Source organism: Heliangelus exortis, chromosome 1 (genome assembly GCF_036169615.1).
Source record: "Heliangelus exortis chromosome 1, bHelExo1.hap1, whole genome shotgun sequence".
Lineage (NCBI taxonomy): Eukaryota > Metazoa > Chordata > Aves > Apodiformes > Trochilidae > Heliangelus > Heliangelus exortis.
The window spans coordinates 91,337,828-91,361,613 of NC_092422.1; the positions used below are offsets into that span (position 1 = coordinate 91,337,828).

Sequence of the window (23,786 nt, forward strand, 5' to 3'; positions counted from 1 at the left end):
CCCCCTCGCTCCCCCCTCCGCGCACACAAACACACACACACACAACCGAGACCGCACATGGTGGGGGGGGGAGGACAGTGCCGGAGGCGCGGGGGGCTTTTGCGCCTGGCTGCTGGCACCCACCCTGATGGGCTCTGTGACCCTGGGTCCCCTGGGTGGGCCGGTACCGTCAGCGGGCGGCACGGTGAGGCAGGGGCAGCCCGGTGCTGCAGGGCGAGGCCAGGGCTGCACGTGTGGGGCACCCCCTGGTATTCCAGAACGTTCCACGTTCCAACACCTCAAGAAGCCTCGGTGGCTGTCCCCCACTAGAGAGAAGTGCAGGTGGATGGGACGCACCCACGGAGGGCTGGGTGTAAGCAGAGGAGGGATGGTGGGTCAAAGTAAAAGGGGGTGGCGGGGAGATGGTTGGCCTTGACGCTTGGCTGCTCCCAGCAAGGGAGCTTCTGGGCAAACGTTTCTCAGCTGGCAGTGTTCCGTGCACACCCTTGGCATTGTACTAGAACGCAGCCATCAAGGTCAGCAACACAGATACCCTCAGTCAACAGCACTACCAATGCTGGTGTCCAGCTGTGGCTGTGCCAGGAGCTTACAACCACCTGTATCCACCACAGAGAGGCACCTGGAGAGACTGGAGGGCCAACAGGCTTGTTTCAACAGTGTATCTAGAGCAGAGACTACATCCCTTCGTGTTCCTTCCCTCACATTCACATGTACTCCAGAGTGCCCAATGCAGAGGCTGGGTTTAAGGAGAAGTCAGTGAGCTCACATCAGATTTCTGACCATGGTTTTAAAGGACTCGTTGCTCGTCCCTGTGTACTTTCTGAAAAGACGGAAGCAGGGGATGAGAGAGCAGAGCCACCAGGTTGTACCTCGAGGGGAAGCAGGGAAGAAGGCATATCTCAAGATGAAAAAAATGTTAATGAAATATCAATGAAATACCAGCTCCACCCTGTCAAGAGAGGTCTCAGCATCTCACCTGGGAACCCCAGCCATGCCCTTCCATACCAAAAAGCAGGGTCACTTGCTTTTGTTCTACTTGCTTTTGTTTACCACTGCAAGTTATCAGCTTTTCAGGATGCATTGCCCATGCGGAAGTGTTTACACGTAGCAAAAATTCCCCCCCACCCCCCCCCAGTGCTTAGGCAGTAATTGCCAGTCAGCTGACAGGTGTAATTTACTGCCTGTTGGTGTTTACCACAGACAAGGCCTCCCTGGGTTACTTGGCTTGCGTTTGTTTTTGGTTTTTGTTTTTTGGTTTGCTTTTGGTTTGTTTCTGGTTTTTGTTTGCTAGTACGGTGTTGCCTGCGGCGACCATCTCCCTGTTCTGAGCATCTCCCCTGTTCTGAGCAGGTGCCCAGTCAGTCGCAGAGGAAATTCAGATAGTTTGTCAATGATGGTCCCCAAGGGGGGTGAGAATGCCCAGGTTTCCCTGCTGTACACACACAGCTATTTCCTCCCTCCTGGTTGTGGCACAGGCATGCATGTGCCACACTGTTCTCTTCCCACAATATGAAACCCCTAAGTCTTGCCACTCTACCAATGCTTTAACTTCTTAAATACCTCTGCCAGAAAAAAATAAAACCCGTTCAATCTCTGAACCTGAAGTTTTTCTCTCTCACATGCAGAATTTCATGCAAATCCTCAAATCTTCATACTGAAATATCTGGCGCTGCTTTCAAACGCCAGTATTTGATTCTCAGCTGGATATATATTTATATTCACCCATCATGCTTGCTTTTAAATATATTTCCCATGCAAGCCCTGCCAACAAACCCTCCGCACCACCACCTTTTTTGTGACTCTCACCTATACCCATACCTCAAAGTTGCAGCTCAAGACCTGCAAACGTAGGACTGAGCCCGAGTCAACTTATATCTCTGAGATTTGCTCACACAGGCAGAGACACTGGTGCATGAGATATAATAAACACTCCCAGATGAGTGTTCCTTTGTATATTCACTGAATGAGATCTGTATCTGTAAGGGTCTCTCATGCATATAAACAACACAGATACAGTGAGCATATCTGTCTGTGTCTGAATACCACACGTTCTTGGGTGCCTGGTCTCATGCATCATGCTTACGTATGTGCACTCACTCATGAACTGACCACTGCAAGACTCTGTGACATCCAAAACCTTGGTGAGAGTCCCTAACCCTTTCTAACTTTTCCACTACTGATGTAGTGTGTCTACCAGGTATGAACTACCTTGAATCTCATGAGTTTGCTTTTCCTTGAAAGCACTAATCATAAATATCCAAAGACCATAGGAAACTATCAGGTGGTATTTAAAAATGCACAGTTATAGAGAAAGGTCTGAAAACAATGCAGTAGTCACACACTAAATACTCAGTAAGGACGTATAAACTTTCCTAATATACATATTTTTATTTTTTTTAATATTTTTTTAGGTAACAAGCATAAACTTCTGAGAGGCTTCAGTCATGACTTTTTCGCACTGGAGTTTGGACATGCTACAAAGATAAAGGGTCCTCTTTGTGTCTTTCACATCCAACCCTATGCCAGAGAGCAGCACAGAAAGCTCTAATGAGTAACATCACTCTTTCTAATAAAGCACAAGATAAAAATATGTCCTCATGCATTCTATACGCATATGTAAATACAGAACCTATTCTGTGAAAAAGCTGTTGGAAATGTTCTAGCCAATTAAAAAATGCCATGCAGTATCTCCTAGACTCCTGACAAAGAAGTTAGTCCAGCATGGCAGAATTAAGGGGGGAAATGGAAGACAAAATACTGCTATTTTAAAACCTCAACATTACCATTAATAGCCTCTCTAAGCACAACTGTATTGCACTTCTCTGATCTCTTTCTTATAATGTTTACCTAGTTTTAAAACAGGTGCTCTGTACACCACAGAAAAGCCAGGTCTCTTCTCTTAATAAAAGCTTTAATTTCTAGCTGTGATACATCACACAATATCAATCCAAAATAAAAATTTATCACAGGTTTGGGACTAGAGTGATGGCTGTCTCAAACTTCAGGTCAGGACAGGTTTCCAGAGGTGTTAGAGAACAGGAATTGCCTGAAAGAGTAATTACACTACTAGCCGTGGTTTTGTTTGCTTGTACTGGTATTTGTCTATAACCTATAGACAGGGACACAGATATGTGCATCTTCACCCTAGTATTTACTCACCTTCTCAGTAAGGTGTGTAGTTGAGCACTCTACATTTGAGGTAACAGCAGGTGAACTAAGGAGCACAAAGCCTGCATGGGAACATGGCTGTGGTGCAGAAATACTCCAAAGAGGTGATGGGTGGAGCTGTGTCCAAACAGTGAAATGTACAGGAAGTTTCCTGGTCCCAAGGAATCAGATGAGTGGGGAAAGCTGGAGTGAAGGGGATGGTGTTAATGGAGGAGGCTGATATAAGCTTGTACATTGGGATTCCTGAAGTATCTGAGCTGGGAATAGGGCTCTCAGACATGTGGGCAGGGTTGCCCCTGGAGGGAGGGTGGAAAGGAAATAGAGCTGAGAAAATGAAGGAAGAGTGGGACTGTCAGGATCAAGTGTGGGCCAGAGAGACAAGAACAGGACAAGTGGGAAGGAATGTAAAGGAGATTGTGATGTGGTCCTCCGGGACTAGGATCCAATGAAAGGATGTAAAAGAGAAGGTAATGGGAAAGGGAGAAGTGAGAAAGGATGGGAAAAAACTAGGATGAAGAAAGGGCAGTCTTGAAGAAGACTAGGTCAGGGAAAGATGGGGTAGTAGGAAGCTGAACAGGCTGTGTTAGAAGAGAACAGGAAGTATCATGTATTTCAGAGCTAATAAAACCACAGACCTCTGGATTCCCCACCCCCACTTATCCCCTGCCACCAGTCCTCTTTTGTCAGCGAATACCTGTGAATCCCCCAACAAAGTAAATTTGTCTAATATTCCTCCTGTCCATGCACAGATGACAACCCACTGGTCTTATCAGTTTCTCTGTTAGCTCAGCATGGCAGGGAACTCTGCAGTAAAGCTAAAGGCTTCAGCCCTAATGACATTTACAACAATAAGATGCTGCATGATGGAAGAGGGTTTGATTAATGTTTTTTTTTTTACTGTTTGCTTTTTAAAAGCTAGATAATTACACATATAAAATATGCTTTAAATGAGGACTTGGTTGCAAAATCAATACTACATAATGAGGAGTGTTATTTTTTCCTTCCTTACCTTTGCATATGCATGTGCAAAGTATAGAGCTGCATACTTTTCTTTCCATGAGATCTTTGCCACGTTTATTTTTCAGGGTGGAGCTGGTCTGGAGCTATGTCAGGACAACAAAGTGGAGGGGGCTGCTGTCTACAGGTTTTCCACATTTGTTTCAGCAAGTGGAAGATGTGCAATAAATGACACAACATGGTTATATGAGAAAGGATGATCCCTTTGTTAGAACAGCTGAGGTCTGTATTGGGAATTGATTCAGCCCCTCCTTTGCCACAAATTTCTTGTCTGACACTGGATAAGTCAGTTAAACCACATTTCTTGCAGGTGGCCACTAATTTCATACTCCTAGTTTCTGGGTATCTGGATTGACATTTTGTGGTCTAATTTGCAGAAGTGCTGAATGGTCCCAGATAAAACTGAAATATGTTGTTCAGCCTGAAATCCCAGGAGGTGTCTTGCCCACCAAAAACCCAAATGCAAGATGGTTCAGTAAGGTCACTATGACTCACCTAGCCCTCTCACAGAGATCCTCTACTGCTCCTTTGCATGTATGTCAATGGTTTTGCCAAGTCAAATAGGGCTGCATGGCAGTCAAAGTGGAGGAGTGGAGGCTCTGACAGGGTCCACTTCTTCCAGGCAAAGACCCTGGCTCTGGCACACTGGAAATTGATGTGTGGTTGGGATGATGGAGGCACCAGGAGGTCAGGAGAGTTTTCAGGAACTGCTTAGTGCTGGTTGGCCAAAAGAAAAATGCAAAGGGAGGTCTCAAATATGTAGGTAAGATTTTGAACTAGGAGGCAGGCAGGTCAGTGATAGTGGTATGAGTCCAAAAGTAATTGTAACAAATGGTAGTTTATGGCAAATAAAAGATGATGCAGAAACATCTATAAATGCATGAGCAGGTAAGGAAAACCCTAGAAAGAAACTGCAGAGCCACAGCAGGCATACCATCAGTTTCTGTGCCCCAGTTTACAGGCAGCAACTTGTTTAAATCCCAGTAAGTGGCTCATTAGCTCTCCAATGTGACCATACACTCCAGCATACCAAGGACAAGGATAAAAGCATAAAAGAAGTCTGTAAGGATAAAATCAGAATGGCCGAGGCAAAAAAAAAAATCTATATAATTAGCAAAGGAAAGGGAGAGTAACAAGAAAACACTTCTATGTATTAAAGGTTAGAGCAAGACAATGGTAAAAAAATGATCCAACCTCCAAAAGCAGGGAAACCAGTAAGAGGTAACAAAAACAAGATAAAGTGAATTATGTCTTTTTCCCCTTACTCCTCAGCAATAAGAATTAACTATGATCAGTTGACTAACCATTAATATCTAGGGCTAAATGACATAAAGAAAAGACTAGACAGCTTCAGTAAGTCATTTTCCAGTCAGCCAGATCTGACAGAAACTGAAAGTATGTGGGAAATTGACTGAAGCAATCCTAGAGCCATGAGGGATCCTTTCTCACAGCACCTGGGGAATGGAAGGCCAGTAACAGCTGATTGCAATACCCATCTTTTAAAAAGAAGAAAAGTAGGTTGAGGAAAACAGGCAGAGAAAACAACCTAACTTGAATTGCTGGAAATACATTGAAACAAATTATTAAACAAAGTTTTCTTTTGTGTATGGGAAAAAATGAAATGATAAGTACAGGCCAAGAAAGATTTTCCAGGAACAAATCATGCTGAACCTAGCTAATTTCCTTTTCTGACAAACAGCAGGTCTTATGGACAATAGATGTTACATATCTTGACTTGAACAAGGCTTTCAACACAGTCTCTTGTGATTTCTTGTAAGAGAGATAAAATGAAACTATTGTAAGGTGGACTCATAGCTGCTAGAAAAAAAAAAAAAAAAAAAAGTGCTAGAAGAGGAATTATCATTATTTCATTGTTGAAGTGGAAAGCAGTTCCACAGATGCCCTTCCTGGAACTTGTACCACTCACTATTTTCATTGTGTTTTGGAAGATGGCAAATCGAGTATGGGTACCAAATTTATAGAGAAAGCTTTATAGGCACTTTGGCAGGTTTAGCATATTGATCAGTTAGATAAATGCTCTGAAAACAGTAAGATTTGGTGCAGTAGGAACAAGTGTAGACTGTTAGACACTTAGGTAAGGATAAACGGAGAGCAGCCATCCAGTCGAAAGACCTGCACAAAAATTCCTTTGGATTTTGGAAGACCTCAAGTTGACTAAGGATTAACAATGCTATCCTGGTGTGGAAAAGCAAGCATCGGGGTGAAATGTATAAATTGGCTGGGCAAGGTATGTGAAACAATTTCTCCACTCCTTCTCAGCACCATGAGGTCATGAGCTGGAAAACAGACTGATTCACTGGTCACTGAACTCAAGAGAGGAATGGGCAGCTAAGGAAAGTCCTGAGAGGAATAAACAGTGGTCAAGTCTTAAAAAACTGGCGCTGGAGGGACATTTGAAAGAACTGGATTTGTTTAATCGAGACAAAAGAGGACTGAGAAGAAATGTAACACTCTTCAAATATGTAAAAGGTAGCTGCTCAGTGGAAGGCAGTAGTTAACTCCCAGTGCTTAGAGGGGAGCAGGGAGCTTAAATAGTATATAGAGTTACAGTCTCTGCTGTGAATAAGGAAAAACTTCCTAGCTAGGAAGCTAAGAAAACCTCTGGTGCCACTGGAGGTCACTGAGTCTTTAGCACTGATGGTTTTAAACACAGCTGAAAAAAAGTGTCATTTAGATATTGTGGAGTGTGTTTGGGAAGGGGAGTACTTTATCCAAGGGCAGCAGCTTGTCAGGCAAGTGTTCATAATTACTTGCAGACACATATTTGAAAGGCATACGTAGCAGCTGGAGCTGAGAGTGATGGCATCACCAGAGTGTCGTCATTGGATGAAGCATCTCTCATGTCCCAGTAAGTTCTTTCCAGCAGATGTAAACTCAGAGAAAAAGAAATCAGATCTAATATCCGAACTTTGAAAGGTTTCTGACCCCTAGATAGTTTCTCAAGGTCTCTTCCTACCTTCTACAATTGTAAATAGACACAGTTGTGCCAGAATAGTCAAATTACTGCTGCAGCAGTTTCCTATTACAGGTGAAAAACAGATATTAAGCCTTCAATGGTAACTTATGCAAATAATAATTAAAAAAAAAAATCTAGCTACATCATGTGCATTTCTGGCAAAAGGAACTTGCAATCCCATCACCTGGGAGACAACCAAGTACTAGCGTTTCTCTTTTATGAGAGGAATGAAAGGTTTTGTCGTGAATCTGAAAGACTGCTTCTGTTGTATTCCTTTACAAACATTTGGGAGGCAACAGTCCTTGTCCTTGTCCTGAGAGCCTGCTGTTCTGAATATCCAAGCCAAGGAAATGGTGTGAGAAGCAGCAAAGGTACAAAGAGGGGGAAATGACATTCATCAAGCTGCACAAAACGTGGATGACCTTCCCAAGAATAACCCCCCCAAGTCTTTCTGTTGTTTGCACCCATACCATCCATCTTCTCCCACTGCTGTCATACTGTAACAGTATTGGTTTCAACAGTTAGATTTCATTTACAGAGAACTCATGTGGAGGTCACACTTTGTGTTGGCAATGACCACAGACTGTGTATTGCTAAGGCACCTTTCTTGTGCTATGAAAGTGATAATGTAATTCTATGCAATTAAAATGAAGCCTCCTACGTGCATTATGACTCTCCCTGGCTTTACAGCTGTTTGCCATGTTCTCTGTGAGGGCATTTGCTGGTCATAAATTGTGTTGTGGAAATACAATAACATGAACAAGGAAAGCTAAGCTGATCCAATTGTTTAATCTAGTTCAAACTTTCATTTTCTCAGAGGAATCCCTAAGTCAGATTAATTTAGAGAAATGATGAGGTTTGATCCCATCACCCTAAGAAATCACACATGCAAAAATCATACTAGTATGTTGCTATTAATAGTGCTGAAATGTATATGTATGCTTATAATCTTGTTAATATATGAGAAAGGTGAAAAAAATAAACAAGCAAATACTGTTTACCCTTGTTTCAGTGGAGCCCACCTGCTTCCTTCTTCCGAGGGGAAGCTCTGCGTCAGGGCTTCAGAATATACACTTCCCAAATTCTTATTCAAGTGAAGAATGTTCACTGAGCCTTAGTCTCTGTCTCTCTTAGGGAGACAATAACTTCTGTGCCAGATTACCATATACCCAGGTTCCCCTGGACATTTATTCTTCTCTCATTCAAAAATTGGCTCTGGGCAGGAAATGCAGATTTCATTAATTTCTTCAGAATTTTCAGGTGAACTGTGACCTCAAGCACAGCTGACAGATGTCTGAATACCCTTCACTCAGCTACTGCCCACCTGCAGATCACCTCTGTGCTTCATGCATGGTGAGGCTGATGCTTCCAAGAAGTGTGAGAGCTCCTGTGTGCATAGAGTTGATTCTCACCTTCATGCAGGAATTCTGATGCAACAGGAGTGTTTGGGATCTACTGTGCGTTCACAGACCAGCTGTCCCACCTTGCAGAGCAAGTCTAATGATATCAAAAGCCTCAGATTTAGTGCACGTGTGTGTTCCAGAACATGCACAGGTGTTTTTGTCTAAGAAAACCCAATGAAAATTGCCACTGTAAAGATATTAGAAATACTCAAGAAATAGTTCAGGCTAAAACCTAATTTACACCATGCTTTTTTCAAAGATGCAGGGGAAAGAGCAGGTGGGAATCCACTAAGAAGAGAGAGGAATATTTGGGAGAAAACATGAGTTCATGCCAAATATGTTTAGCAGGTAAGCAGGCAAATCTATCCTTCCCCAGGCTGCCTGCCTGGCAAGTAAGCTAGCTGTGACATGCTTCACTCCCACTTTGAGAAGTGTTATATATCATATCCCACATCATTCATTCCACAAGATTAAGGAATTCTGTCTTGGCATGATATAAAGAGTATTTGTCAGGCACCTTCTCTGTTTCCCTCTAATGCTGCCAACCTGAGAAAGATTGTTGTGAGGTGAAGAGGCTTTGCTATTATTCTTGGTTTCTTTATTATGGAGCAGCAAACAGGGTTGCATATTTTTCACAGTATTAACTTCAGAGAACAGAGCTCACTGGAATCATACTGCAAAGGAATTTAGTCTTTGCAATATTATATGAATAAAGCTATTCAGTGCAACATTAATAATTTTAACCTAAGTATTGTAAATCTTTTGGATAATAGTTATTCGTGCACATGCAACCTGCAGTAGATGCCTGTACTGTTACAACTGGAAGCTCCAAGTTTAATTTTTACAGATGACTAATGTTGTTGTTACCCAATTTCTACAATTAACATTTGTGCAAATGTACTCTCCTTTATAAAGGTCAGGCTGCTTACAGGTATTTAATGGTACTGATATCCTATACCTGGGAAATGAGATCATCTGGGAATTGTGTAGGCTTTAAGAATGTAATAATAGTTTTTCTAAAACTATTACGATATTTCTGGTAATGTGTATTTCTTTGTGGATAGGAATTCAGTAGCAAAATGTCTTTTTGATTGCTCTTCAAAACCCCACACAATAACAAGACTTCAAAATTGAAAGTAAAAGCCAGAACTTTTGCCTGAATCCTCCAAGATTTGGAAGATTTAGGGGGTTGGAATAAAATTATCGATTCATGTCTGAGTCTCCCTTTATTTTTCACAAGAGAAAAAGCCAGGTCTTGGAAAAGTTGTGAGGCAGCCTGATATACACAGCACTAAAATGGATTTGAGGATCACTTGGCTCTTCCTTTATCAACAAACAGTCAATTGTGTCACAGAAAAATGATAGAGTGTAGAAGGTTAACAGCTGTCTAAGGAAGAATGGAGCAGCTCAGTCTGAAATCAGAATCAACATGGTCACAGTGGGACAGGGAAAATGCTGTAGGAGGCTAGCAAGCAAATCAGATTCTGCTACTGCTTAAAGCCCTTCATTTTGCAAGGAAGTGTGAAAGAATCACTCCAGATTCTGCTGTGAGAAATGTCTCGGGCTGCACCAAAAGCAGTGTGACCAGCAGGTTGAGGGAAGAGACTCTCCCCATTCTCCTGAGAGCTCACCTCAATTGCTGTGTCCATTCTGGAGCCCCCAGCACAGGAAGAACATGGAGCTGTTGGAGAGAGTCCAGAGGAGGGCCATAAAGATGCTCAGAGGGCTGGAGCTCTCCTAGGAAGACAAGCTGAGAGAGCTGGGGTTGTGCAGCCTGGAGAGCAGAAGGCTCTGGAGAGACAGTAAAGTGCCTACAGGAAAGCTGGGGAGGGAGTTTTTTCAAGGGCATGTAGCAATAGGACAAGAGGGAAGCATTTTAAGCTGAAAAGAAGGTTCATTTAGATTAGCTAGTAGAAAGAAATTCTTTAGTCTGAGGGTGGTGAGACACTGGCACAGGTTGCCCAGGGAAGTTGTGGCTGTCCCTTCCCTGGCAGTGTTCAAGGCCAGGTTGGATGGGGCTTTGAGCAACCCGGTCTGGTGGGAGGTGTCCCTGCCCATGCAGGGGGGCTGGAACTGGGTGATCTTTAAGGTTCCTTCTAACTTAAGCCATCCTTTGATTTTATTAACTACTTCCTCCAAGCTTCAGTTCAGAAACCATTGTACTTCCTCTTAGTGAACATACAAACATTTTGATCACCCACTTACATCTGCATAATTAGAATAATCTCACGTATCATAATCAAGAGCAGAGACTGGGGCTGCATCCTTGTCTAAACTTCATTATTCAGCACTTCTCAAGTCACACAAGAAAAACAACAACCTTAGTGAAAACACCTTGCTGAAGATCTTCTATAACATGAGGCTATTTCAGTGTACAAAACTGGTATTTGGTCCTAAGGTCTTGCAGGAGCCAAATAAAATCCCACAGGGATGCTATCTGGTGATAGACCAGGATCACCCAGGGCCTTTAAGAATTAAGACTACCAACAGATTTCTAGAACACTCACTCTTCCCTTCTCCTCCTTCTTGCAGATTCAGCTCTGCCAAAAGAACTCACCCAGATCTTACAAAACCAAAATTGTTCAGGTTTTTGTTTATTTTTATGTATCACATTAATTGAGAAAATACTCTAAATGAACTAGAAAAATGTGTACAGGTGGAAAAAATTATCAGAAAATAGAGTATTACTTATCATAAAATCATAGAAAAGTTTGGGTGGGAAGGGACCTTAAAGATCATCTAGTTCCAACTCCTAACCCATGGGTAGGGACATCTTCTACTAGACCAGGTTGCCTAAAGCCCCATCCAACCTGGACTTGAACACTGCCAGGGATGGGGCAGCCACAGCTTCCCTGGGCCAGTGTGTCATCACCCCCACAGTAAAGAATCTCTTCCTAATATCTAATCTAAATCTCCCCTCCTTCAGTCTGAAACCATCCACACTTGTCCTATCACTGCATGCCCTTGCTAAATTCTATCTTAAATATTTCATTAGATACTGGGCGAAAACCACGTTGGGAGAAAACCAGACTACAGGAGAAATTCACAGCACAAAAATATTGATATGAAAAAGCAGAGTAAGCCAATGTTCTTTATGCTGCTAGTGTAGATTGACTTGGAATGACCTAGCATGCTCACCCAGATCCATTTCTTTCGTCCAAAAAACTAATTTCTCACTAAATTATCCCAATGAAACTTTCTAGCTGTACAATGAGTAAGATAATGATAATGCCTCTTGTTTTGCTATCACTTTGTTTTTACCTGTCCCTTCAACTGTAAGTATAATTTAAGTTCTCTTAAGATAAGGAACCGATACAAGCCTACTAATTTTTTGCATGGAACACAACATAATGAACTCATATACTTAATAAGTAATCTTCTGTCTTGCTTTTTATTATATTTTTAAAATTTAAGTAAACCATGAGATTCTGTGAAAATTATGCAACATATCTGCATGGTAAATATATTCAGTTATATATCTCATTCCCAGCAAACAAAATCTACTGTGTTTAAGTCATGGACATATTCAACAGATCTACGTTAAGTATTTAGTGGCTTTCAAAAAGCTAATGAAGCATATAATAAATCTTCAGCATAATATGCTGCAAGTTCCTCAGTGAATTAAGTGACAGAATAGTACAACTCTGTCTTAGTGACAATTACAGGCTGGTTTGCTTTTGTGAGCGTGAAGCTTTTGAATAGTTTGGACTTTTAAATGGGAATCTACCATGAAACAAGGCCTGACATAAGAATAAGGGCTTTGGTATTTTTGTCCCTATGATTTTGCAGGAAAGGTGCTCCACCTAGAAAAGAAGCATTCTCTGACCTTCAGACCTGAAAAAAAGCATGGGGTCTGAGGATCAGCCCAAGGGTATTTTAATAGCATATGCACTATACCCAGTCATAATGGTTATTGGCCTTTTTATGGTCTTAATGGCATCTTAGATGTGCCATTGCCTTCAGTGATTTTTCTCAGTTAACTCAATGTAGTACAGTAAACAGCTCTGTCTCATCTGTTAGAAGGGGAAAACTCCAGCTTGGTCAGGTTTTTTTATTCACAGTGAAATAACAAAGCAAACTCATTGGAATAAAATGAATATCTGAATGTGTAAGAAATGGAGGATCAGCTATTTCTTCCATACTTGAAAGAAAAAGTCAGAAAAATCTCTCAAGACTACAACCTCATAAAAACAGGCAAAAATTATGCAGCCAACAGGTGAAAACAGTTTGCAGCATCCTTTCATACAGATGCCAGTCCGCTTCCAAAATCTCTAACTTCTTAGTTTTGGAGACAATCAGTAGGATTTTCTTTCTGCTTACAGTCCTGCTGGGTCTGTTCTGCAATTTAACACACAATTTAACAGCACAGCAAGCTTGGTAGGAGAAAGAGTATGTCAAACCTGAGTTATTAAGCACAGCAAGTCGGGGCAAGCACAGAGTTCGTCAGCAATGCACACAGCCCTACCAAGTGTGTGTGTTTACACACGTGTGTGTGTGCACACATTATTGTCCAGCAAGTGAGAATTAAATGGGTCTTCATGAGGCACCACAGTGATCCTCAGCAGTACATTCCATTAAAATAAGGATTTTCAGGCTTGCTTCAGCAGCTCCAAGTGCCCGGGAAAGAGTCACACCTTTTTTTAGTGGAAGGAGCTGTTACGTTTACCAGGGCAATTACAGTATTGAGCTGCACACAGGGCAATTACAGTATTGAAAAGGCTACCAAAAATGAGGTGAACCAGAACAGAACTTTTCTTCCAAAACTGTCTATTGTATCAGAAAAATGTCAAGAGGAAGCTTTGTACAGAAGCTAGGATTAGGTAAGTCACACCACAATTTCTGTAGCAAATGTGTGTGAAAAACAATATGCGGAAGATACAGCAAAAGAGATGACAGTGGCAGGAAAGTTGGAAGTCAAATAGCCCCTTGCAGATATGTTATGAATGCTGATACACAAAAAAAAAAAAAAAAAAAAAAAAAATTACTCTAGCAATTCCCATTTCCATGGGTGAAACTAGATACAAGAAATGGACATCACGAAACAATGAACTGTATCATTGCTTTATGGGATGTGGAATTGTCTGCGTTGTGTAATGAGATATTACAAGTCTGCAAAGCAGAACAACTTGTGCTATTCTCAGCAGAAAAACTCAGGACATAACAGCAACTCCTTTCCTTGTTTTTTAGCAGTGGAGTCTGCACAGTTCCCTCCCTGCACAAAATTGTGTGGAGGTTACGATACAATCAGTAATTCTCAAGATCACTTCTTTCAGCTGGCGCTTCATAATGTGTCGCATTCCCAAGTTCTCATGGAAAACCCAGATTATGAGATAGAAGGTACCAAACACTTACCTCATGTTAATAGGGCAGTAATGCACATAATTATACCCCGTGCTTTGCAGCCTTTTCCCCTTCAATATTGGCAATGCAGCAGCTGCCAGTATTGGCGTGTTTCCATTGGCACCACCAGCTACTCATGCTCAGCACTGTGCCAACATCCCCTGATGTAAAATTAGAACAGTAAGACCACATCCTGCCTTCCTTTGTTTGCTCACCTATTTAGGCAGCAGTTTCAACTGAGCCTGAACCATCCACCCCTGTGCCCACAGAGGGAACCTTGCACAAAGGAGTTGTGCTGCCCGGTGCTCCCATGGTGCTGATAACACAGATCCTGTTACCAGTGAGGAGAACAACTTCTCTGCAGAGGTCACGGACCACTGGCAGTGCTCTGGGCAACATTCACACCAGGGATTTTTCTTTGCCAACAGAAAGCCCCCTCCAATACTCCTGTCATTTCACTCTTCAAAGAATGCGTGTGAGACAGGCTAAAGCCTTAAGCTGTAGCCAGTGAATAAATGATGAGGCATTTTCACTTACCTGGAGTGCCAATAAAATGATCTCTCAGTGGTTCCTTCAACTTTGGAAGATAGGAATACGAGCAGTCATCTTTTTCAGGCTATGATCATTTCCATGGCAATGCTGTTATTTGTCTAGTGCTTTTTGTGTTCCAGGCACTCTGTGAAGAGAAAACAAGAGAAAGCCCAGACTGTTTACAGTTAGATGACCTGTGTTTGCAGCCTACAGTAGGGCTTCTGAAGTAATGCCAAAGGCGTGTGTGTGTACACATGCATATACGTCCATGGAGGAGCTGTGGGGCTTGCTTAATTTTCAGCCAGATCAAATCCATGGTTTGACTCAACAATCAGCCAAATAAATGCGAGTGTTGGCAAATGGAGATGGGAGAAATGAGTATGTGGAGAAGAAAGAGCAGTAGAGGCAAGGTATGACCTCGTTTTTCGGTGGCAGCTTAAGCAGAAACTGTGGAACAACACCACCAGCATCACTGATCTTGACTTTTTTGTCTTGCACTGCTGTGCAGCTGTGTTACACCTGCTGCAGAGATGTGAGCAGAGCACTCATAATGCATGCATTACTGCAGGTGAGGATGGGCTGCAAAACCAGAGGACAAATACACAACACAACAACAGCAAAGAAAGGAACAAAAATTAGAAACAAAAATTCTCTTCCCTGTAAGTAACAGCATCTCTGCCCCTTGTAGCATTTGTGGAGGTCTTAGATGACCACACTGGAAAGAGCAGTGAAAATTGTACTTAGAAATACATAGGAAGCGACAAATGTCCTCCAGCAGAGTGTTGAGTCAAAATCTGTGTTTTTTTAACCTTAACTTTTAACCTTCTAAGCATTTCTAAATCTTGAAGCTGAACAAGCCCATTATGAGAATGAAAATGGCAAAGAAACTGGAATGCTTTAAGTTTGCTTTCGGGAAAAAAAAAAAATTAAAAAAAAATTGTTTTTTACCTTTACCACTTTGTATTTCTCCTAAAATTAATAACTAAGAATCATGTAATTGTTCCATGTCATATAAATAATAGTCCTATATCTGGCTTTTTATAGATCATCTATGTCTATCCTTTCAATGGCAAAAATAGTAACACACCTAGCGATCTCTACAGATATAATAGATATCACATAACAGCTGACTGCCAGAGTTTAGATTTGAACCTGTTGAAGTTCTGATAGGTTCAGTCCCAGTTTTTTCCAGTGTCAACAACAACCTCTATTTATTATCCATAGTAGGGTGTTCCAATTAAACAGATTCTCCTTGGTTTCTCAAATTCAGCAGGCACCTTACAAAAAGTAGCTAGACTTTTTCACGTTGTGTCACATCCAAAGATCACTCCTCAGATAGCTGATCACTGAACAAGACACCTTTCCAGAAAATTGTATGCTTTCTAATACTAGGTCTTTGTCAACAGACCAGCTCAGCTGTATTGCTATCTGGACAGCACATGAAAGAATGATTCACTTGTTTCTTGCTCTTCAGCTGCCCTTACAAACAGCAGACAAGTTTCTGTATGGAACCCAGGAACAGAAGAAGGAGGACTAATATATAATGTGTAACTTGGCATTGCATCCTTAGAGAGTGGTGTTTGGGAAAAAGGAGAAAGTGAAAAACAATACGTTCGGTGGAATTTTCCTTCATGTATATATTTTATCTGCAGCTGCAGTGTTCCGAGGCCAAGTTATTAGAGGTGAAGTGGAAAAGAAGCTGTAAAATGCTTTAACTTAAGCACTTTAGGGATGGAAATGACCCGTAAGACCTCTGCCAGAGAAAGATTGCTCCTTCCGGGACAGAGAGAAGAACAACAAATAGGGAAGAGCGGGAAGCACATGCACCATACTTTAACCCTGCCATTCTTGCCTGCTTGTCCATCCCCTGGGATTTGCCTCTCTCCCAGGTGGCATCCCAACATTCCAGCAGCGGGTGCTGCTCTGATCTTCTCATCTCCCACCCACAAACTGCGCCAGCCCAGGCGACAGCTGTGTGGAGGAAAAAGGGGGGGGTGGAGGGGGAAAGTGGACCTTGAGAAAGTTTTCTTGGGCACTTTTCAACAAACAAACAAACAAATATGATCATAGGAGAAAATGAGAGGCTTTTCTTCACTGAATATGGATGAGAGATTTAATATGAAGAAAGCCTACTATCAGTCTAGGGTCACAATATTTTCATAAGGATTTGTCCTTCAGAGATGGATTATACAATTTCTCTTATTGCAGGAATGTGAAGATTAAAGATCCCAAATGCTCTGCATTTTGGAGTTTTTGTAATAAATGTGCCAGGAATCTGGGGAGATTTCCAAAATGCATTTTAATCCATAGTAGGCTGAAAGTTGTGCACTGCAAGCAATTTTCATTGTTAGGTGGAAGTAAATATAAATTACTGAAGAATCAGAAAAAACTATTCAAGTAGCAGCTCACACAGTATTTCAATCATATGCATACAGACTTTTGGAAGGAAGGAAGGCAAAAAAATGTGTGATAAACTACCACTTAATGACACATTTTCAAAATCTAGATGTTGCTTTGCATATAGAAAAGCTTTTTCCTGCTCCTCCTAAACTGCACATATAGCTTTTCTAGATGCAAACTAGCATCTGCAGTATGTAAGCACCTATATCCAGAATGGTACAGACACAGAGATAAAGGTGAAAATTGAGACTTAAAATTGCAGAGGCCAAGCTGAGGTCCCTTTTAAAGTTAGTTTTCAGATACTAATTTAAATACAGAAAAGAGGAAAAAAACAATGTTAGCTAATCTTTGTCCCCACTACTTATTTCAGACTTTTCCAACTGTGTTAGATATGAAAGGGTCTGAGAAGAAAGTATTATCACAGCTAATGCAGTGCCCAGGGCATGAGTCACACCAGTGCCCTCTCCTACGTGGACAGAGAGACTGTAACACAAAGGGCTTGGAGGAGGAGGGACAGCACTTTAGCAGCCCCCAGCTACTGGGAGGCTGGAGGTGGAGCTGGCTGGTGATAACTGAATGAATTGTTTCCATCACATGGTTAATGACTCAGCATCATTATCCCCAAGTATTTGTTTTTTTATCTCGACCAGCTGGTCCAGCTCACTCCTGTGGAAAAGAATAGGGGGGACGTGGAGAGGGGAGGTAGGTATCAGCCTTTGCAGCCTTTGCTGAGTGAGCACCAGGCATATTTTCCACTACTGCTTTGCTATCTGGAGGGTTGTAACACTACAAGTGTAACGCCGCTAGAGAGATTCCCACTGACTTCAGTGGAGCTTGGATCAAGGCTCAGATGCCTTCCAGCCAGTAAATTACACCCTTCTCTTCCACAGCAGCAAGGAATTTCAACCCCACTGCCTATGTGCACGTGTATTGCTTCTACACGGACACACACAGCTAGAAACCCGTCACCTGTTGACACCAGCGAGTGTGCAAAGCAAACACTGCCTGCCCTGATCCTGCCTTCTCCAAAATACCAGGAGTTCTGCCTCTCCCCAGCACCAGCAACAGCTGAGCAGAGATGGCCCTGACAAGAGTGGGAGTAGTCAGCGTATGTGCAGTATATACTGATAGGTGGCTGCTGCAGCCCTCGTTCCCTTTAGCTGGTTCCCAGAATAAGAAAGTGATAGTATGTGTAGGTTTATTTTAAGCAGGGCTAGAGCACACATATAGCTGGTGTCTACGCAGCCCCCTGCAAATGCCTTCTTACTCGATGGGATATATTATGTCACTGTGGCCCTAAATACCTCTGCTTCCCAACCCAAGTTCATTGTGCAACTTTTGAAAAAAGTAACACTCCCAGTATCTTTTATGTTGTCAGTAGAGTGGAGAAGTGCTAATGTGGATTTTGGTGCTTATCTGTGTTTACTGCTAGCCCGCTGACTCTCTGTCACTAAATGTTCATAAAGACACCCACAACAATGAACAGTGGAGCCTTGCTAATGCCTCCCACCAGCCACATGGCATGCAGAGCTTAAGGCTGGAAGGTCACATATTCCTTCCCTTTGTTTTTATTCCCCGTTTGATGAAGAGCTACCATGCAAGGGCACTCAGTTTTCTGCACTGTTTGGACTGGAAGGCCTTTTCCCAGCAGGAGGTGGTAATCTTCAAAATGCAACCCAACCAGCAAAACCAAGATGAGCCTAATCCTGCATATAAGTAGTGAAAACACCTGACTGTTGTCATTGAAGTCTTAGGGAACATCCTGCCCTAGTCAGAAAAGAACAGGGACACTGGGAAACACAGTTCATGAAGAGCACAGTCACAGAAGACCAGTTTGTACCGAGCAGCCTGGTGCCACGGGATGGTTCTTGCTCCTCTTCCCAGCACCAACTGGTTGCTCACTGGATCAGCAGCTGCTTTTGCTGCTGAGGACAACGCATGCATACGCTAACACAGTAGCCCATGAGCTATTTTCTAGTTACTAAAAGCTACCTCAGTGTGCAGTCTGCTACATGAGCAATAACTTCTCAGGCAGAGAGCAGATTTGTTGGCTGGGCAGTCATTCTGCGTGTAAGGTCACTACTCTACACTGAGCTTTTCTACCATCTGTGCTTCTCTGCTTTCTTTCTTAGAGGGGCAGCCAAAGGCAGAATCCAGCTCTTAATTTAGACCTCAAATGTTATATAAATGTTATTCATCTCAGATAGACTCGATCCCAGATATCACTGTTATAAAAGACTTGTTAAAGTTTACAAGTGGAGTCAAGTCAATGTCTCACCATGTTACCTATTTGTTTCCTATTCCCTACTTCTAGGAATGTACTCACTTAGTAACTCGAGTACACATCCATGGAGTCGAAAGAGCCCCTCTGAATTTAACAAACTGGCTACGTTACCAAGTAAGAAAATGTAGTTTGTGATTCATTTGCTGAAGTTTGACACTTACAGTCACCTTGCATATCAGAGAGAAGCCCAAAGAAACTGGAAAGATCATCGGCCAAATTATCATCCTGATGAGGGATATTAATATTTGTAGTAATTTCCAGGAAGGAAGGTGAAATGGAAATCACATTTTCATAACCACATTCTGCAATGTCTTCAATCAGGGTTCATTTGAGCCTGAATTTCTGCTGGGCAGCCTTCCATTGCAGATGGCACTCTTGAGGACTCCTTTGGTCCAGAAATAAAATTCCAGGTATCTTGACTTGAAAGCTCAGAATTGAGGCATCCTAAACCATATTGCACCCTTGAAAAGTTGGCCCAAAGGCAGTGCATAGTTGGGAAATGTGAGAGGCAGTAGGAGTGGAAGCTTCACCGCCCAAGTCCTGATGGACAAGACCTACATGCAGACCTGACAGCATAACACACACTTGTGCCTGATCCTGAGTAAGGTTACCAGCAGCTGAAGAAAAGATGTGCATAATGACCATATCCTTGCTTTGATGGATAAAATCTTGGGAACTGAAAGAAGGAACATATCAATTACATGAGCAAGCATGGTATTTGTCCTCCCTTTAACCTAATGTTCTGAAGTGTGTGAAAGATTAGCATTAAGGATTGCCACGGGCCATTTGCTGTAACCCTATCTAGACAATTTCCTGAAACAGAAGAACAAAATCCAGCTCCTAGGCAGAAGACTTCAGGCACACGACCACATAACCAAAGAACATCTTACCACAGGCCTGGGCTAGGTATAGAAATGAGACCTATCAGTGGTTTATTTGACTCAAGGAGAGATTCTGAAGGTAAAAAGTCTCCTGAAGTGCCTGCATTTGGTGAGTGTGGCCTTACTACGGCACCCAAAATCTAACATATTTCCAACCCTAAGCGTAAAAATCCACTGACATTTTCCTGATAACATTACATGATGGATGTGACTAAAAGGTGCTTTCTAAATACTAAACAACTTACCTGGAAGTCTCTCTTCTCTTTTCAGAGAATTATCCCTGGCCACAGTAAAATACGGGAGAAATTCACATATGAGATTTGCTTGGAAAAGTAATCAGAGGACTGAAGAGTGCATTAACAAACCCAATGTACCACAGTGAAGTGGGAAACCTGCTAACAGCCTTGCAATGTCAGACACAACAGGTTGCTAATTTAACAAGCTTCACTAATATAGGATTTCTTGGCTGTTTCTCCCTGAAGCAGGCATTTTTGCCAGTTTTAGTTCCTCACAAATTTGACTCCTCGCACTTATTCTTCTGAATTTTTCAACATGCTCATTTTCTAGGCATTTATTTATTTGAGTGTAACAAATCCATCTTTACAGTATACATGATTCTGAATACACCCAGCATGGTTTATAGGAAGTTAGCTCTCTGAATGCACAGGAACTAGGGAACTCTGAATGCACAGAATAGATCTGGGAAGCCCCTGGCTACTATTTTAAGTGACTCTAGGTGCCACCTTGATGCCAGGTATGCCTTCTGTAAAGCCAAGACTTCAGTCCATGTGTTTTCAGAGAACCATAGAAAAATTACTTCAAAGAATTGTCACTGCCCTACAAGTCCATTCATGTTATGGTGTGAAAATGTGAGCAGAAAATAAGCTGGCTTCTCCTCGGTAAGTGGCAAAACTTCCTGTGAACTCAGTGAGAATCATTTTGCTTCCTCTGCATATTGAATCCGCAATTTCCTGATAATCTTGCTTTGCTCTCTCAGTGAGATAGCACTGCCTTGTCCCAGCATCTCCACAGGGACAAGTAGCCAGCAGCAGGACCCTCAGCCTGGATAGGCAGGAGCACAGCCCCCCACAGCAGAAAGGCTGGGGGGAACAGGATCAGGATCCCACTGCAGGAGAGGAGGAGTGGTCTTTGCAGAAGCAGGGTGAGGTGTAAGGTGAAAGTGTGAAAGCAGGAGGTGGGAGGCTGGGAATTTCTGTTCCTCATCTGGGTAAAGGGTTGGTTGAAATAGAGAAGAGGTAAGGGGGGGGGAGGTTTAGGCTGGCTGGGAGCAAGAGGAGGATGTTACAGCAGTGAACCTGGTGGCAACAGAATTTATTCTGAGATTGTTGATTCTCTCACCAGGTGATGGCAGGTTAGCTCATGTTCACTGCAGTAAAGAGCATACAGACTTGCACACCACACACAGCAGCATTTTTAGTTCTGGACCTTCCCTGCTCTGAAAGGGATCAGTGCCCATAGCAGCTGTCCAAGCTGAGAGAGTGAGATTCATAACCACAATCCAGGTGTTCTACAAGAGGCAGATTCCTAAGGGACAACCAAAGTATCACTCAGAAAAAGGGTCTTGCAAAAGCTTTTGGCATCCAGGACTCTACGAGTATTACACATAGCTGAAGATCCTCTCCATCAGCCAGGACAATTCTGGAAAGAAGGGTAAGCATCTCTCCTTATAATGGAAGAGAAGTTGGCAACAGGAGGCCCGTCATCTACCTACATAAGAAGAGGCCAAATTGATCTGCCTCCACTTCAACATTGTCTTTAATGCTGTTGCCATGTCCTCTCCCTACATCTGAGCTTTTCCATCATCCTGCTTCTCTCCTATGCTGGCTCCCACTTCTTGCAGATATGATGTGATGAAGCTTATGGGAAGGATGCAAGTGGATGCAGGGTTTGTTTAAGTGGGATTTACACTGAAAAGGTACTGAGACCTGCTCAGACACACTCAAGCACACTTGTGTTCTGCAGAGCTGTCACTGTGGTGACAGTAAGGTAGTGAGGAGAGCTTGCATCACCTTCCAGAACTTCCCAAGAACTGGTAGGTCCCAGGGAGACCTCCCTATGAGAAGGACCATGTCTCTCTTGGTAGACCCAACCACTGCCATTCACTGTTATAGTGGCTGTGTTGCTAGCTGTAACAGTGAGCCAAAGGCAGATAAAGCCTTTAAGGAATGTTTTTAACCTGTGTCAGAATAATAAAACCCATCAATATGTCATTGCTCCCCAAACAATGGCTATGGAATGGCAAGGAGAGTTCCTTGCTCCATGTCTTCTCTCCTGTGGGAAAGCAGCTACATTTTTTTCTACCACAGCTTTGGTTTTGAATAAGCAGGGAAATAATGTCTCAGAGGGTCCCCCTTGGATAGAAACAGCAGAAGAAAGAACAGATGCTGGGGCTTGGCCTAACAGGGCCTGGGTGTTCTTTAGGGCTATGATCCTTTCCTATTGAAATGGTTTATGCCTTCAGTTTTGTTTTTAACACACGCTCCTAAGCCAGGGGAGGGAGGCCTGGGCTTGTAGTCTGAAATACTTTTAGTTCAGAGTAAACAAAACCTCAAAGATACAAAGGCTAGGAAGGAGGGTTTCCTGAAAAGTGTCTTTTGGGATCTGCATCTGTCTGGTGATACTGACCCTGGGCCTTCCTGATGGCCACCAAGCGTGTTTGGGCTTCGGTCAACACTTTGCATTCACATCCAAGACAAGTGGAGTTCAAATTCTTCCCAACAGACTAATTAGGCAAAAATATTTAGAAATGCTGTAATTCCATTCATGCTTTTGCCATAACATTTAGAGAAACAACAACGCTTTTCATATTCACTGATACCAAGAGCCTCTGACAGCATCTGCCCTGGAAAAACACATAGTCTCTGCAATGTGCACACACTTATACCTAGGCCTTCATAGCTTTTTTGACAAATAACTTCTGCACCAATGCACATATACCTCAGCATCTGCAATTTGCTCATGGGCACACCTGAAAAGCTTTAAATTGGATTTAGAAGGGCTTGCATCCATGCAATGAAAGGGCAATATCATTTACAGCAGTAACAGAAAGATAATCAGACAGGTTTATTCTCTGCCAAAATTGGCAATGTATTTTTACAAAGCTTTCCCAGTTCCTTTGTTGTGCATTCTTTCCACACACCATTACAGAAAGATCATGTTAACAGCAGTGGCTGCTGTATGGTATCATATTGCCTTTTTATTTTTCCACGTGATAAGAAAGAAATAAAGAAATTATACAGAAATAATAAAGGAATAGTAAGGAAATAAAGAAACAGAGAAAGAAATAAAGAAATAGAGAAAGAAAGAAATAGAGAAAGAAAGAAATAGAGAAAAAGAAATAGAGAAAGAAATAGAGAAAGAGAGAAAGAAATAGAGAAAGAAATAGAGAAAGAAAGAAAGAAAGAAAGAAAGAAAGAAAGAAAGAAAGAAAGAGAGAAAGAGAGAAAGAAAGAAAGAGAGAAAGAAAGAAAGAAAGAGAGAAAGAAATAGAGAGAGAAAGAAAGAAAGAAAGAAATAGAGAGAGAAAGAAAGAAAGAGAGAAAGAGAGAGAGAAAGAGAGAAAGAAAGAGAGAAAGAAAGAAAGAGAAAGAAAAAGAAAGAAAGAAAGAAAGAAAAAGAAAGAAAGAAAGAAAGAAAGAAAGAAAGAAAGAAAGAAAGAAAGAGAAAGAAAGAAAGAAAGAAAGAAAGAAAGAAAGAAAGAAAGAAAGAAAGAAAGAAAGAAAGAAAGAAAGAAAGAAAGAAAGAAAGAAAGAAAGAAAGAAAGA

General features: G+C 42.1%; 1 long non-coding RNA gene across 2 annotated transcripts in view; it reads right to left on the reverse strand.

Moving 5' to 3' along the window:
* Nucleotides 1–6,019: 6,019 nt before the first annotated feature.
* LOC139800553 (uncharacterized) overlaps nt 6,020–23,786 on the reverse strand; it is a 48,524-nt gene continuing 30,757 nt past the window's right edge. For both annotated transcript variants that reach the window (XR_011727789.1, XR_011727790.1), the window contains exons 2-3: nt 14,443–14,581; nt 6,020–7,061 (exon numbers count right to left, since the gene is read on the reverse strand). This is a non-coding gene — a long non-coding RNA (uncharacterized lncRNA). The remainder of the gene's footprint in view (nt 7,062–14,442; nt 14,582–23,786) is intronic.